The sequence below is a fragment of the Mus caroli genome, chromosome X (genome assembly GCF_900094665.2).
Source record: "Mus caroli chromosome X, CAROLI_EIJ_v1.1, whole genome shotgun sequence".
NCBI lineage: Eukaryota > Metazoa > Chordata > Mammalia > Rodentia > Muridae > Mus > Mus caroli.
This window is the reverse complement of record NC_034589.1, coordinates 12,278,228-12,293,943: the sequence shown is the minus strand read 5'-3', so window position 1 is coordinate 12,293,943 and position 15,716 is coordinate 12,278,228. Positions and strand designations below refer to the sequence as shown.

Here is a 15,716-nt window from a genome sequence, read left to right as displayed (position 1 = left end):
CTTTCTTCTAGCCTGTTCCAGGTACCCTCCCTCAAATCATTCATGACCCCAGCTCTCAAGAAGTTGATAGTCACTCATAGACCAGAACTTAGAATATTAATCAGAGAGACTTCACCTAGAAACTGATGTAAACAGTTGTAGAGAGACCTACAGCCAAACATTAGGCAGAATTCAGGGAATCCTGTGGAAGAGGGAGAGGAAGAATTTTAGGAGCCAGAGGGTTTAAGGTCACCACAAGAAAACCTACAGAATTAATTAACCATGGCCCATAGTGGCTCACAGAGACTGAAGTGACAACTAGGGAGCCCACATGGGTCTGAACTAGATCCTCTACATATATGTTAAAATTGTGCAGCTTGATGTTCTTTTGGGACTCCTAACAGTAAGATCAGGGGCTCTATGACCCTTTTACCTGTTTTGAAACTTATTTTATCCTACTGGGTTTCTCCATCCAGCCTTGAAAGTATGGGCTTAGTCTTATCGTAACTTGTTATTCCATGTTTGGTTGATATCCCTAAAATATCTGCTCTTTCCTGAAAGGAAAGAGAGGAGGAGTGGACATGGGGGAGGGGGATAGGACTGAGAGGAGTGGAAGGAGTAGAAACTTCTAGATCCACCTCCACAACCTCTCTGTGATCCAGCAGACTGTGTCTCTTATTTAGAAATGACCTTTTTCACTACACAATTATGTCCATTAATAGTGTGGTATTTTTGAACAACAATTTTATTGACTGTGTCATGATCATCAAATGTTACAAAAGCAAATCCTCTCTCTTTCCCACTCTGCCTGTTTTCTATTTCTATGGTTGCAATCTTGCCATACTTTCCAAAGTTGCTTCTCTGATTATATTTTTTCATATTCTCTTTAATACTACCAACAAAAATTTTCTTCACTGTTAAATGGGCACCAGGCTTTACAGAATTCTCTCTAGAAATAGCTCTCTTTAGTTTTACCACATGCCTATAAACCTTGTGTGGCTGAGTACACATTGCATCATCCACCTCTTCAACACAAGAGTAGGTCACAAAACCATAGTCTCTGGAACATTTTGTTTGGGGATTGCTCATTAGCACACAGTCTGTAAGTATTCCCCATTTCTTAAACTGTTCTCTTAAGCTATCATCTGTGGTTTCAAAGCTCAGACCACCAAAAAACAGGTTTCTCAGCTGCTCTTCTTCCTTTGGATCATGGCCTTCCATTTTGAGACTGAACTTGCCTCTTCCAGCTCGAGTTCAATATGTCTAGTATAAAATCTTTGAATAAAAGTAATTTCTTCTGAAAAAATTAAAATATAATCATTTTTCATTCATCCTCAAATTGCCAAATTATTTTATTCTACAACATATACAAATCAAACCAAATAAGTTTATTGACTATAAACTTACAAAAAAAGTGAACATGTTTAATATGGCTTTAAACCAAACATATTTGGTTTGTAAACATCCATATTTGAAAGTGAAGACTAATTGAAAGGCAAACAAAATGAAAAATCAGAAAAATTTGACAGAATATTTCTGATTTAGGATATGTCAAAGGAAAGAGAGGCTACTTAAGAGAACAGCATAGGAAAGTTCAGTCAGGGAGTGTGGGAGAGACACAGAAAGAGACAGAGACAGAGCCAGGCAGACAGAGAAAGAAGGGGGAGCCAAGTTTACTGAAACACTTTTACAGAGACAGGTTACAGGTGAAGACAGAATGAACCTGAGAATGAGAAGGAATCAGGAGATTAGAACAGATTGTCCGAGTTAGTTTGAGGTCTAGCAGACCAATTCAGTGATAAGCTAAGAGAAGCCAGTTTGAATAAGTCAGTCTGAAGAGGAGTTTGGACCAGAACAGCTGAGCTGAACCAGCCAGCAAGAGTTAAGAATGAGCTAGAAAGGGTAAGTTTATTCAGCAGTATAGCTCTGAGATGACAATTACATCTGGTGAATAAAAGTTACATTTATATAGACATACGTAGATTTATTTTAGAGATAATTATTTATATCACTATATATATCACATTATATATCACATTATATATATAACATTATATATATATCACATTATATATATATATATATATATATATATATATACACACACACACACACACAGAGATGAGATGTTCAACTTAATGGTTTTTATTTCACAGCAATGCAAAAAAGAACTGTGCTTTGAACTTGAACTTTTCTAGAGTTAGTGATCTGCAAATAATATCATGATGTTCAATTGAAGAGTAATACAAGCTGGCTGGGACAGGACTTTTTATTTAGTTTTTCATTTGTAACATTATTTGCCCAAGAATTTTTTGCTTGACACTGGGCATCATTGTTTGGGTTACTATTGCTATGCTGAAGAGCATGACAAAAAGCATCTTAAGGAGGAAAGGAGGTTGTTTTGTTTTAACTTCCAAGTAATAATCCATTACTGATGGAAGTCAGGAGAGGAAGTCAAGGTAGGAATATGGAAGCAGTACTGATGCAGAAGCCATGAAGGAGTACTGCTTAGTAGTTTGCTCCTAATGGCTTGCACAGCCTGCATTCTTCTAAAGCTTCAGACCACCAGTTCAAGGCTGGCACCACCCACAATGGGCTAGGCCCTCTCACATCAATCATTAATTAATAAAATGGCCTTTAATCTTGACAACAGCCAGATCTTATGGAGGCATTTTATCAATTGAGGTTTCCTCCTTTCAGATGACTATAGCTTGTGTCAAATTGGCATTAAAACTAGCTAGCACAATTGACCCCCTGTTTGCTTGACAAACAACACATCATTTATTAAGGCATAATTTTCCTTTCTTATTATTCTCTAGATCTCAAGTTAATATTAAATGTAAAACATAATTCAGTCTTTACAAATTCAAGCACGTTAAAAGTTCCCCAACATCCTGAAGCAGCTACCTGGATAGAGTGGTGGAATGGCCTTTTGAAGACAGAGTTGCAGTGCCAATTAGGGCCAGGAAAGGACACTTCAGAAAGCAATGTATACTTTGAATTACCATGCAATATATGGTGTAATATCTCACATAACCAGGATTCATAAGTCCAAGAATTAAATAATAGAAAAGGAAATGGGTCCACTCATTATTATCCCTAGTGACACACTAAGGAAATTTTAGCTTCCCAGTCCTGTAACTTTAAGTTCTGCAGGCATCAAAGTTTTAGTTTTAGACAAGGGAGTATTCTTCAGGAGATAACACAAACAACCCATTAAACTGGAAGCTCAGATTTCCTCCCTGGACACTTTGGACTTCTGATGTCATTAAACCTAAGAAAAGAATAACAGTGTTGGAGAGATGATTGATCCAGACTGCCAGAGGAAGGAAATTGGATTGCTTCTTCATGATGGAGGTAAGAAAGTTAATGTTTAGAGTGCAGGAGATCTTTTAGGGAATCTTTCGCCACTACCATGTCCTGTGATTAAGGTTGATGGCAAAATATAACCTAATTCAGGCAGGATGACAATGAGAACAGACTTGTCAAGAATGAAGGTATGAGTCACTCCTCAAGGAAAAGAGCCAGGACCTAATGAGAAGCTTGTTTACAGTGGTGGGAATACAGAATGGTTGACAGTAGAGGAAGGTAGTTATGAATACAGGATTTCTGGCTAAGTAGTCTCCTGGAGAGGGTATATAAGGTATATTCCATGAGAAGATACTCTATTCCACTAAAGACATTGATTAGCTTGCTAATTCATTCAAGCAGAAGTCTGGAAATACATATGGGAAAGGATTTTAAGGATGTGGGATAGGAACATAAACTGGTAGAAATAACATAAAACTGAGTCAAGTAGCCAGAGTTTATTGATATTGGCCCATTGAGTAGAGAATCTTGGTTACGAAGAGAAGCATGTACCATTTCAAAAGGGTGTCTAGTGCTTATTTGCCTGGTTAGATAAAGCATTTGTCAGAAGATGTTCTACTGAGAAGGAGTTAGAGATGCCTGCTATCCCTTGGCTTAGTGTGGATGAAATGATTTTAAGGCTCATTGCAATGATGAAATGGGTACTCTATGTAGTCTTCTATAATGTGTATTAATAAGTCACAAATTTATATTAAAATCAATCTTGGGCATATAAAATATTTTAGCATTTATTAAAGAGAAGATATGACAGTATGAACAACAAATAGGTATGCATGCTATGTTGTTAGAACCAAGACAGCAGCAAAGTCTCACAATGTAACATGAGTAGTGTTGCTGGAAATACCTCAGATTGATTACAGACTTGATTTGATGTTCAGAATTTTGATTTTTGTGTGTTCAGAAACCTTTTATATTTAGGCAGATCTTCACAGTTCCCACCTTTTGTCACCCCAGCCAAACTGGGGTTGTTACTTACAATTTAAGGGGCCAGAGGCTACACTAAGCTAAGATGGTCAGTATTCTAAGCATATTAAATAAAATTTCAGCTTATAATGTTTTAAAACTACAGTGGAATTATGGAAATGTGGCCCCATTGCAAGTAAAGGTACATTTCTATATGCATGTGTATAGATCATTATTTCCAAAAATTTCCATAAGCAATATATAGAAAACCATCTAAATTATTCAATGTCTTAATCTTTGACTTACATCAGAAATCACTTCATATTTATTCATCTAATTGCCCTCATTCTTTATGACTGAGTGGTAATTAACTGTGTGTATCTCATATTAACAGACATAGCATCATTATAAACTTTCATTATTATAAACAACACATGACTAACAACAGATCTATACATAAATCATTTTATTTTATGGAGTTGTGTGTTCAGTATTGCTTGGCAAAAGAATAAATACATTTTAAGTTTTGTTCAGTATTGCCAAATTCGGTTCCAAAAGAATTCTGCCATTTACACTGCCCACCAACAGTGCATGAGAGCATATGTTTCTGCCCAGCCTTGCCAATGGGGTGTTTAGTGGAACATTTAATTTTTGTCAGTTTGATAAGTGTAAAATATATCTGAGTGATAGTAGCTTCATTTCTATGATGAGTGATTTTAGACAGATTCCCATCTGTTTAAGGGCCATTTCACTTTCTTAAATCTTTTTTTCATATTTTCTTACTGGGCTTTTGTATTTTTTCTCTCAAGTTTTGTTTTATATATATATATATATATATATATATATATATATATATATATCCATTTGTAATTGAAAAGATTTTTTGTTTTACATTGTAAGTTTTTCCAAACATTATATTTTTTAGACAAAAAGGTTTCAATTTGATAAAGGAAATAATCGTCAAATGTCAAATGCAAGTTGTATATATTTAAGGTGTATAATGGGATGTTTTAAATTTATATATACATTTTGAAATGTGTGACAAAACAAGACAATCAGCTCACCCATTATTTCACATCATTATCCTTTTTTTCTTCTAGTGGAGAACATATCTACCTTCTCATTAAATTTCAACAACATGGTTCAAGACTGGTAAATATCATGTTATTATGTGCTAACTATCCAGACCTTATTTACCATCATAACTAAAGCTTTCTACTTTTACCACCTTTTTTACTTCACCCAGATGTCAAGTCCCATGGTATTTCAAGAAAGATTTTTTTGTTTTATTTAAATTTATTGATCTTCTCTCTAGCTGCATATGTATCAAAAGATGGCCTAGTCGGCCATCACTGGAAAGAGAGGCCCATTGGACTTGCAAACTTTATATGCCCCAGTACAGGGGAACACCAGGGCCAAAAAGTGGGAGTGGGTGGGTAGGGGAGTGGAGGGGGGGAGTATATTGGGGACTTTTTGGATAGCATTGGAAATGTAAATGAGGAAAATACCTCATATATATATATATATATATATATATATATATATATAAATTTATTGATCTTCTCTCTTTTCATTTCTTCTTGATTTTAAGCCACAGTTAGGAATATTTTTCTATACTCTCATATTATGAAGCATTTCATTTTTGTAGTAGTAACTGTTGTTTTTGTTTGATTTTTGTTCTGCTGTGTGTGTTTGTGTATTTGTGTGTGTGTGTGTGTTTATAGACAAGTTCTCACTATGTAGTTCTGGCTGGACTGGAAGTTACCATGTAGACCAAAGTGGCTGCAAACTCATAGAGACTTGCCTATCTCTGCTTCCTGAGTACTGGGCTTAACGGCTACTGTTCTTGGCTCATGCATTAATTTAGTACGTAAATGATTGCGCATATATTTTATATATTTTCATTTTGAAATATTTAAAAATAATTCTCAAAATGTCTAAACAATCTTCCCTCTTTTAATATGAGTTTCCCAGAAACATACTCTACCCTAATGCTTCATAAGAATGTGGCTCATTTAAAAATTATTTCAGCTTTTTTTTTCCAGTTAATGCCTATTAAACACAGAGATCCATGATTGGGCAACATGTAGAAAAGGAAAGCCTGTACAGTACTCAGCACTAAGTGGGACATCTATATTATGTATCTTTCTTCCCATCCTCAGGGATATTGCAGATTAGGGGGACAGAAATATTCCAAGAGCAAGAGGTAGTTGATATCTACAGCTAAACAATATTTGCTGAACAAGTCACAGTCATTGCACAATAAACTCACAGTGGCTGTGACTGCATGCATAGGATATGAATAGGATGAAGCCAACCAAAATCCAACATGGATAGGGAAGAACTCATGAAGTCCAACCTCCAGCTGAAGATCTGCTGAAGTTGGTGACTGCTGTGGAAGAATAATCCATTTTCTTTGGGGATATGGCCCCTACGAAGTTACTCATGTGCGAGAAGGCAGCCTTACACCATGCACATTGTAGAGTGGGTTTCAAAAGAGAGCACATGAATTGAGCATGAAAAGTGGTAGGGCGAATAGAAAAGGCATTAAAGGTGAGGCAATGTATGAATTTGATGACAGCACATTATATGCATATACAACATTCTTGAACAATAAAATATTTAAAAATAAATTTCAAATGTCTAAAGAGAAACTTATGAATAAAAAACCACAATGGGGAGGGAGAAAAGGTCAAACTGGAGTGCAATTCCAAGTAAGATCTAATAAAAAGAGGATGCAGCCTGAGCCCTCAATACTGGCATGTAAGTCATGCCTCCCATTGATTGGACTTCAGGCAAAGAAGTCACAGCCATCACATCCATCAGTCTCTGGAGAAATGTGGTTTCAAGGCAAAGAACAGTAATCATAAAAATGACTTTGGCATGTGGTCTTTGACGGTAAATTCACAATGAAACCAGGAGAGGGGTATGCAAAAACAGGAAAGAGTTGAAGGAGGCTGAATATCAGTAACACTCTCACTGGAACTGGCAAAGAACAGGGAAAGCAGAAGGCAGTGGGAGGGGCATGACTGGTGGTGGGAGGGAAGGAGAGAAAAAGTACCCAGAGACAGAATTACTTTGTATCTTCAATCTTCTTATTTCCAGACCCCAGAGAGCAAACCCTTGCTAAATTATTTCTGCTTATTTTACAGTAAAGTTCTAGGGGCAAGTGTTTGACTAGACTCAGTTGCTCTCAACCTTTTAATTAATTCTCTTGTCCCTTTTCTGAAGGGACAGAAAATCTCCTGCCCACTTTCTTCTGCAACTCTGAAAATAAGCAGCTGGTCAGGGTTTCTGTTATGAAGAGGACTCTTTGAGCCTGTGGCTAGATCTTAGACTTGACTCAATCGGTAAGGTCTCGCACTCCATCGTCACAGTTGTTTTCTCCATTAATGTACTTCTTCTTCTTATGTTCTGTCAGTCCAATTCTCTTTAAAAACTTGGTCTTTTTTCCTAGATATGTGACTTAAAGGAAGTTTGAAAATGTCCTCAGGGCCAATTTATTCATCTACAAAACAAAATGACACCTGCATTGCAGAGTAAGTGTAGTGATTAAATTCAATGTAGTAAGCCTTCAGCATGGGTGCTTGATAGGCATCATTACTATCATTGCATCATTTCATTTCACCTGAATGTTCTCTACACTGCTGATTTCTCTACCCATTTCCTCAGAAACCCTTGCTTCATGGTAAATAACCTTCCTTATGTCCTCAACCACTGCTCACTTCTCCCCAGAATATACTGGGAAAAATATACTGGGAATATATATTCTGCATCTTCTTCCCAGAATATACATGTCCTGCAACATCTGTGAATGAGGCTGTTTTGTGATTGTTATTGTTGTTGTTGCCTTAAAACCAGTGTATCATGAGCTGTAGTTTGATCAGCTTTCCTGGCTCTTCATTACAATTGCAAGATGAACATTTTTCCATTCTGGAGCAAGAAATACTCCACCATTAAGATCTGTGCTAACTATAAATATTCCATTTAATCCTCCTTTAATTTGCCTTTGGAATGCTACCTCTTTCATTATTTTTCCATTAAAATTAAGAATAGCAGTTCACTGTTTCTCTTTATGTGTGCATTCACACCACCTAGATAGTATCTATATCTAAATGAATTTTCAAAAGCAACAACAGATCCTCAGCACCAGACTCTATAAATGTAATCTCCTCAGTAATCCATTGTCATACCATGATCACTCAGAATCTTTCTGTCTCTCAGGCTCTACTTTATTTTATTACATGTGTGTGTGTCTGTGTCTGGGTGTGCATGCATGCACGTGCACCACATTCATATGGAAAGTCAGGGGGAAAATTAACTCAAGGAAATCATCCTCCCAATACTATATCCTGGAAGTCACTCGGGTCATTAGGCTTGACAGCAGGCATGTTTACTCACTGGGCCATCTTACTGGCACTTAAACAAGTATTTGAATACACCATTCCAAGTACTATCCTCTCTTTCCAGCCTTTTCTTTCCATCAATTCTTATACAGAAATATCTCAAGGCCATTGTATTTTCTGCCTATCAGACTGGTTTGGATTTGACTCCTCTCCATGCAAATTTGATACACCCACCCTCCCTACCACTATACTGATCTATGGTAATACTGCACTTAAAAGCTAAAAGTGAGTCCATTGTATTCTGCTACATCTTTTCTAGTGTCCAATCTTCCATCCAGTCCTTTTGTTGCTTTTCCCTTGGCTACTGACTGTTGCTGAAGACAACCACATTCTTAAATAGATTAGAGATTAGAGCCATTATATACTTTCTCTCTCTCTCTCTCTCTCTCTCTCTCTCTCTCTCTCTCTCTCTCTCTCTCTCTCTCTCTCTCTCTCTCTGTGTATGTGTGTGTGTATCTTTGTCTCTCTCTGTCTATGTTCTGTCTCCATCTCTGTCTNTCTTAAATAGATTAGAGATTAGAGCCATTATATACTGTCTCTCTCTATCTCACTCTCTCTCTCTCTCTCTCTCTCTCTCTCTCTCTCTCTCTCTCACTCGCTCACTCTGTGCATGTGTGTGTGTATCTTTGTCTCTCTCTGTCTATGTTCTGTCTCCATCTCTGTCTTTGTCTCTCTGTATCTGTCTCTCTTGCTCTATATATATGCTCCTTTGAATCTTCTTTCTATGAAAAATGTTCACACTTTTTCATACAGTACATTCTGATCACAGTTCTTATCCCCATCTCCTCCCATCTCATCTCTCTCTCCCTCTCTCTCTCTCAAAACAAACAGGCAAACAGACAAGCAAAATATTTTTTAAACAAAACAAAACAAAGAAAACAGTGCTGGAGAGATTGCTTAGCAGTTAAGAGCACTGACTGCTCTTCCAAAGGTCCTGAGTTCAAGTTCCAGCCACCACATGGTGGCTCACAGCCACCCTTAATGAGATATGACACCCTCTTCTGGAGTGTCTGAAGACAGTCACAGTGTACTCACATATAATATATAAATAAATCTTTTTTAAAAAGTAATCTCTAGGCTGGAAGTGTGGCTTCATGGTAGAGGATTTGACTAGGCACTCCTGAGGCTCCACGTTCAGCTTCCAGAACAGCAACAACAACAACCAAAGAAAACACACTCTGCATAAGGCCAAAAAATTGGAAACAATAATATATATAAGTAAAAGGCCATTAAGACAAAAAAATGCCCAAACAAGGTAATATGAGACAAAAAGTATACAAAAATATCATTGAGTTCATTTGTGTTAGGCTTCTACTGAACTTAAATTCTTAACTTGATTAACTTAAGGCCTACTCTTAAGTGTAGCTAATATACCCAGTGTGACTCCACAGGGGAGAACAAAATTTTCCTTTACAAGTCCTTGTCAATTTGAGATACTTTCGTGGTTATTGTTGGGGACCTGGGTCTACTTTCCACTCTTAGCACTAAAATCCCATCTGGCTTGAACCTGTGCATTCCCTGTTTGTGCCACAGTCTCTGTGGGCTCATATACATATCAGTCCTATTGTGTCTAAAAGATATTATTTCCTTGGAGTCATTCATCTCCTCTGCCTCTTATACTCCCCTCCTCTTCCCCATGACCTGCGACCCCACCAGGGGTTTGGGGGAGGGTATTGGTGGAGACAGCTCTTTTAGAACTGAGTGTTCCAAAATCTCCCACATTCAGCACCTGTTCGGTTTCTGGACTTTTCTTGACCTTGTGCATCCTTTATTAATTTGGTAATTCGCCTCATCAATTTCCACTTCTATTCCTCTGTTATCGAATAACCTTCCATTCCATACATATTTCATTTATGCTATCCTCCCAGTGTAAGTAACCTTCCTTCCTTTTTTACACATAGCATGAAGGCACTTGGCTACTTAACTTCAATGTGTACTAAGACATACTTGTGAATTATTTTTGTCTGTACCTGTTTTTAAGATCGGCTCTTTAGACTAAAGGGAACAGCAATATCCTGTCCCCTGTTCAAGGTGACCCTATGACTTCTCTTATATTCTATAGGTCTGGGACTTTAGTCACTTATTCTTTCTCCTGTACATTCAGCTTTTCTCCTTTTGAGGTTCTTTTTGTTAAACCTTCTAACAGCACATTATATTCTATTCTTGTTCTAGCCCTCTCTTTCCTTGTCTTTTTCATATCCAAGATACAAGCTTCTGATTCCCTGCCTGTGATTTTGTGTCCATAATTCAAGTCACTCTAGCCAGACTTCATAAGGCTGTCTTTTCCAAGTTTGCCAGCAGCTTTATTAATTGCCAAGAGTATTGAGGTCTTTTTACACTTCCTCATAAATAGATTGCTCAGAAAATGTTGTTTTGAATTGTTCTCTTCCCTTTGTCTCTCCTGTACCACTAATGCTCACCTGCTTTCTTCATTATCTGCCCCTTATCATATTATTTTAATGTGCCCTTTGCAGTGGCTTATGGATATTTCATAAATTATGTGTTCTAAGATTTTGTTACCAGGGTGGTTCTTTTGGAAAATTATGGAGCCATTAGGAGTTAGAGCATAGCAGGACATTAAAGGACATTGTCAACCCTTTGTCTTTCTTTTGTTTCATGGCATATGATAGGGATGGTTAGCATCACATCATAGTCATCTTGTACCACTTGAGTTTATAACTCCCAATGATGAGAATGCTGTTAAAAAGCATAGAAGGGGTTGATAGATGACTTGCTATAGAAAAGTACTTGCTGTTCTTGTAGTCGACCTGGCTTTAGTTCCATGTTCTTTTGTGTTGACTCACAACTGTCTGTAACTACAGTTCCAGGGGATCATCTGGCCTCTGTAGGGTCTAGGTGCACAATAGGCACAAACATCAATGCAGTCAAAACATCAACATATACCATAAAAGAGTAATCATCTTTTGTTGAGAACTACAAAGGAGGCCCAGGGGATGCCCTGGGGAAGGGGAGACCCAAGCCCCACCAAAGTTTTACCTATTCTCTGGTCTGTCAGGCATGGGAGAGCTACCATACACTTTCAACTCAGCCCCGGGTGAACATTCCTCTGACCCACTCTTTGGGGGTTGGCAAAGGGGTAGCCCTACCTGGGAACCCCGGAGCTACTTTGCTAAAGCCACCAGGGTTATAGGAGAGAGGGATGAGGGAAGAGGTTCCCAACCCTGACAAGACCCTGACAAGAGTGAGCACAGCCTTGATGTGGAGAGACTCTCTATGATTTTAGAGCGTTATTGTAGAAAGGCAAGGAGAAAGAGAGAAGATAGAAGGGAGAGAGAGAGAGAGAGGAAAAGGAAGAGAGTGGTGAGAGGAGAGGAGAGGAGAGGAGAGGAGAGGAGAGGAGAGGAGAGGAGAGGAGAAGACAAAGAGAGAGGAGAGAGGGGGAGAGAATTAGGGGTAAGAGAGACAAGTAAGAGAGAGTAAGAAGTAAGAGGTAAGAGAGCAAGGTGGGGCTGAACAACTCTTTTTATGGTCTTCACTGTTGCTAGGTAACTGGGGAGGAGTTTAGCCTGAGGGTCGGAAGCCTGGGCCATTGCCTATGTGACTTCTAGCCATGCTTCTCTTGTGGGGGCTGTGGGGGGTGGTAACTTAGGCAGGGTCCAGAGTTCCAGGAGCATGAGGGGAATGCCTACCATGTCATTTAGGTGAATTATCACCCTTTGGGATTCAGAACTCAGCTCAACTGGAGACCAGTCTGCAATTCCCCACAATCTTTATTTATTTTTAATTTAAAAATTATTAGATACTTTCTTTATTTACATTTCAAATGTTATGGGCTTTCCTGGTTTCTCCTCTGAAAACCCCTTATCCCCTCCCCCTCCTCCTGCTCACCAACCCACTCGCCCTCACTTCCTGGCCCTGATAGTCCCCTATACTGGGGCATAGAACATTCACAGGACCAAGGGCCTCTCCTCCCATTGATTACTGGCTAGGCCATCCTCTACTACACATTTAGCTAGAGCCATGAGTCCCACTATGTGTTTTCTTTGGTTGGTGGTTTAGTCTCAGTGAGCTCTGACAGTACTGGTTAATTCATATTGTTGTTCCTCCTATGGGGTTGCAAACCCCGTTTAGCTCTTGGGTACTTTCTCTATCTCCTTCATTGAGGACCCTGTGCTCAGTGCAATGGATGGCTGTGAGCAACCACTTCTGTATTTGTCAGGCACTGGCAGAGCCTCTCAGGAGACAACTGTATCAGGCTCCTGTCAGCAAGCTCTTGTTGGCAACTACAATTGTGTCTGGGTTTGGTGTTTGTTTATGGGATGGATTCCTAGGTAGGCCAGCCTCTGGATAGTCATTCCTTCAGTCTCTGCTTCACACTTTGTCTTTGTAACCCCTTCCATGGGTATTTTGTTTCCCCTTCTAAGAAGGATCAAAATATTCACAATTTTGTCCTCCTTCTTTTTGAGTTTCATGTGTTTTGTGAATTGTATCTTGGGTTTATGAGCTTCTGGGCTAATATCCACTTATCAGTGAGTGCATATTATATGTGTTCTTTTGTGATTGGGTTACCTTGGGTTAATCATCTTTAAATTTAAAAAAGCACACACATACCACTGAATCTCAGAAATATTCCCTGAGTTATATCAGGAATTGTAGAAAATTTTGTTCTAATTTCAAACTTAAATTCATTTTATGATTTTTTATGAAAGTACTGTCAGAAACTCAAATAGCCATTTTAAAAATTAAATAATTCTAACACTATGCAGATATGATATACTAACTTGATCCTTACGTATTGAAGAATGATGGTAGGAAACTATTGTCTTTGTTTTCCATAATTAAACTATTATGTTTTCACAACAGCAGAAAACTCTGTATGTACAGTGAAAAACAAAACTTACAATTCCTAACACAATATTCTCAGCTATATGCCAAGGTGCTTCAGGCAATACTCATTAGTGTTGCATTATTTGACAACATGCACTGTGCAAAGTGCATTTGTGTGTTCAGAGTCAAAACTGCAGGGAAGCCACAGAAAGCAACATGAGGGAGTCCTGCCAGAAATAACTCTGATTCATTTCCCTTTCTGGTAATATGGAGTCAAAATATTATAGAGATACTTGCATATTTATATTTATTGATGTACTAGTCATAATTGATAAAATGGAACTACTCTAGATACCCAACAACAGATGAATGGATACAGAAAATGCAGTATATGTACACAATGAAACATTGTTCATCTGTAAAGAAAAATGAAGTAATGATATTTGAAGGAAAATAGATGGAACTGAAGTCATTGTATTAAACAAAACTAAGTCAGTCTCAAAATACAAATACAGTGTTTATTTTCACTAAAATCCAGACTCTAGATTTAAATCCTCCCTGAGTGTGTATGTGTGTTTATGTGTATGTGTGTGTGTGTGTTTATGTGTATGTGTGTGTGTGTTTGTAGGCCTTGAAAGTAGGTAGCTAGGAAGTCATGAGAAAAGAGGAGATGTTATAGAATGGGGAATAAGGAAACAATAAAAATGGAATATATGACATAACACAAAAATGGGTGGTACTTGGGAAATGGAAGAAGTCAAGGAAATGAAAGGGGCAGAAGGGGTGAAAGTCATAGAAGGATGCATAAGAACAAATTGTCATGACCTACACATGACAGTGCCATCATAAAATCCACTATTTTGTGTGTTGACTTATAAACCTCAAAAGAAGCTGGAGAGAGGGCTCGACATTTAAGACTATTTGCTACACTTGCAAAGGACCTGAGTTTGGTTCCTATCATCTATGTTAACACATCACAACTGCATGTAATTCCAACTGTTGGGGATACAATGCTCTTTTCTGGCCTCTGTTTATATTTGCATGAACATGCACTTGTACACACAGCTATACACAAATAAATAAAATAAAACTTAAAACAGATGCACACTGTACTATATTGCACAGTTTGGATAGAACTGAGAGCGCCAAAATAAGCTAATACATCTATGACTAATTGGTTTTCAATATGGTTATCTAGACAATTCAGTAAGAAAAATAATAGTGTTTAAAATATATGCTGAAACTGAATACTCCTTGTAGAATAAAGACATTATATTCCTAGCTTAATCGATATACAAAAAGCTCTCTATAAGTGAATAAAAGATCCAAACATAAGAGCATAATGCAAAAAACTCAGGAGAAAACAAGAATTAAATCCTCAAGTACTTAGATTTTAAAGATACTTAATTATGACATCAAAAGCATCAATTGAAGTGGGAACTTCTCGTTGTTTTGGAAAGTTTGTTATGCCAAGTGGTGTTTTTCTGGGGCACATGGGTGAAAGGATGTCTTGTTAAAGCAAACATGGAAAAAACTGTTTTCCTGAAATAGACAGGTGAAAAGATGTTTGGCTATAGCAGACATGTAAAAGGACTCTTGATAAAGAAGTATAAACATGACCTTACAGATAGTGAGAGATGAATACTGAGCATTAATTTGGTTTGCTCCATCTCACTATTCTTTGATAAAGACACACATGTAGTGATTGGCCTTACATAGCGTTGTTTAACTCAACTTGTGGTAAAGCTGCCATTGAGAGAAACTGGCCGAAGAACTGCTCCTAAGTTTCCTGAAATACTTTGCTGCTTCTGTGGCCTCTTTGCAGGCTGTTTGTTGAGCCTGGCAGTTTCTTCAGGATTAAACTACAGCTGCTTGGTGTCTTCTTGCTAAAAGGACTGGACTGTATCTGCTGGTTCATGCCAGGGTTCTGCCTGCCAAGATGTCTAGTCTGCAGCTGCTGAACTGTATTTGGTATTTGCTATGGGACTGAACTGCTGCCAAAGATCAAGCTCACACCTAACAAACTATTGCTGAACAGGTCCACTTCCCCCCATCTCCTAATAACTTTTCTCTTCCACTGTCTCTGCCGGGTCATGGGCTAGAGAAGTTGAACTCTTATAAAAGTAGGTTGTAAAATGTTTGTGCCTACAATGAACAATAAAAGACAAGTAAGGCGCGGGACCTGAGACTGCATTAGTTAGGGAAGCAGAAACCGGCCTGAGTAGGGCCACAGGCCTCATCCAGCCGGAACAGCACCGGTGTAGCTAGAGC

General features: G+C 38.1%; 1 pseudogene; it reads right to left on the bottom strand.

The window, feature by feature from the left end:
• Positions 1-477: 477 nt before the first annotated feature.
• Positions 478-1,200, bottom strand: LOC110287090 (annotated as a pseudogene).
• Positions 1,201-15,716: the final 14,516 nt, after the last annotated feature.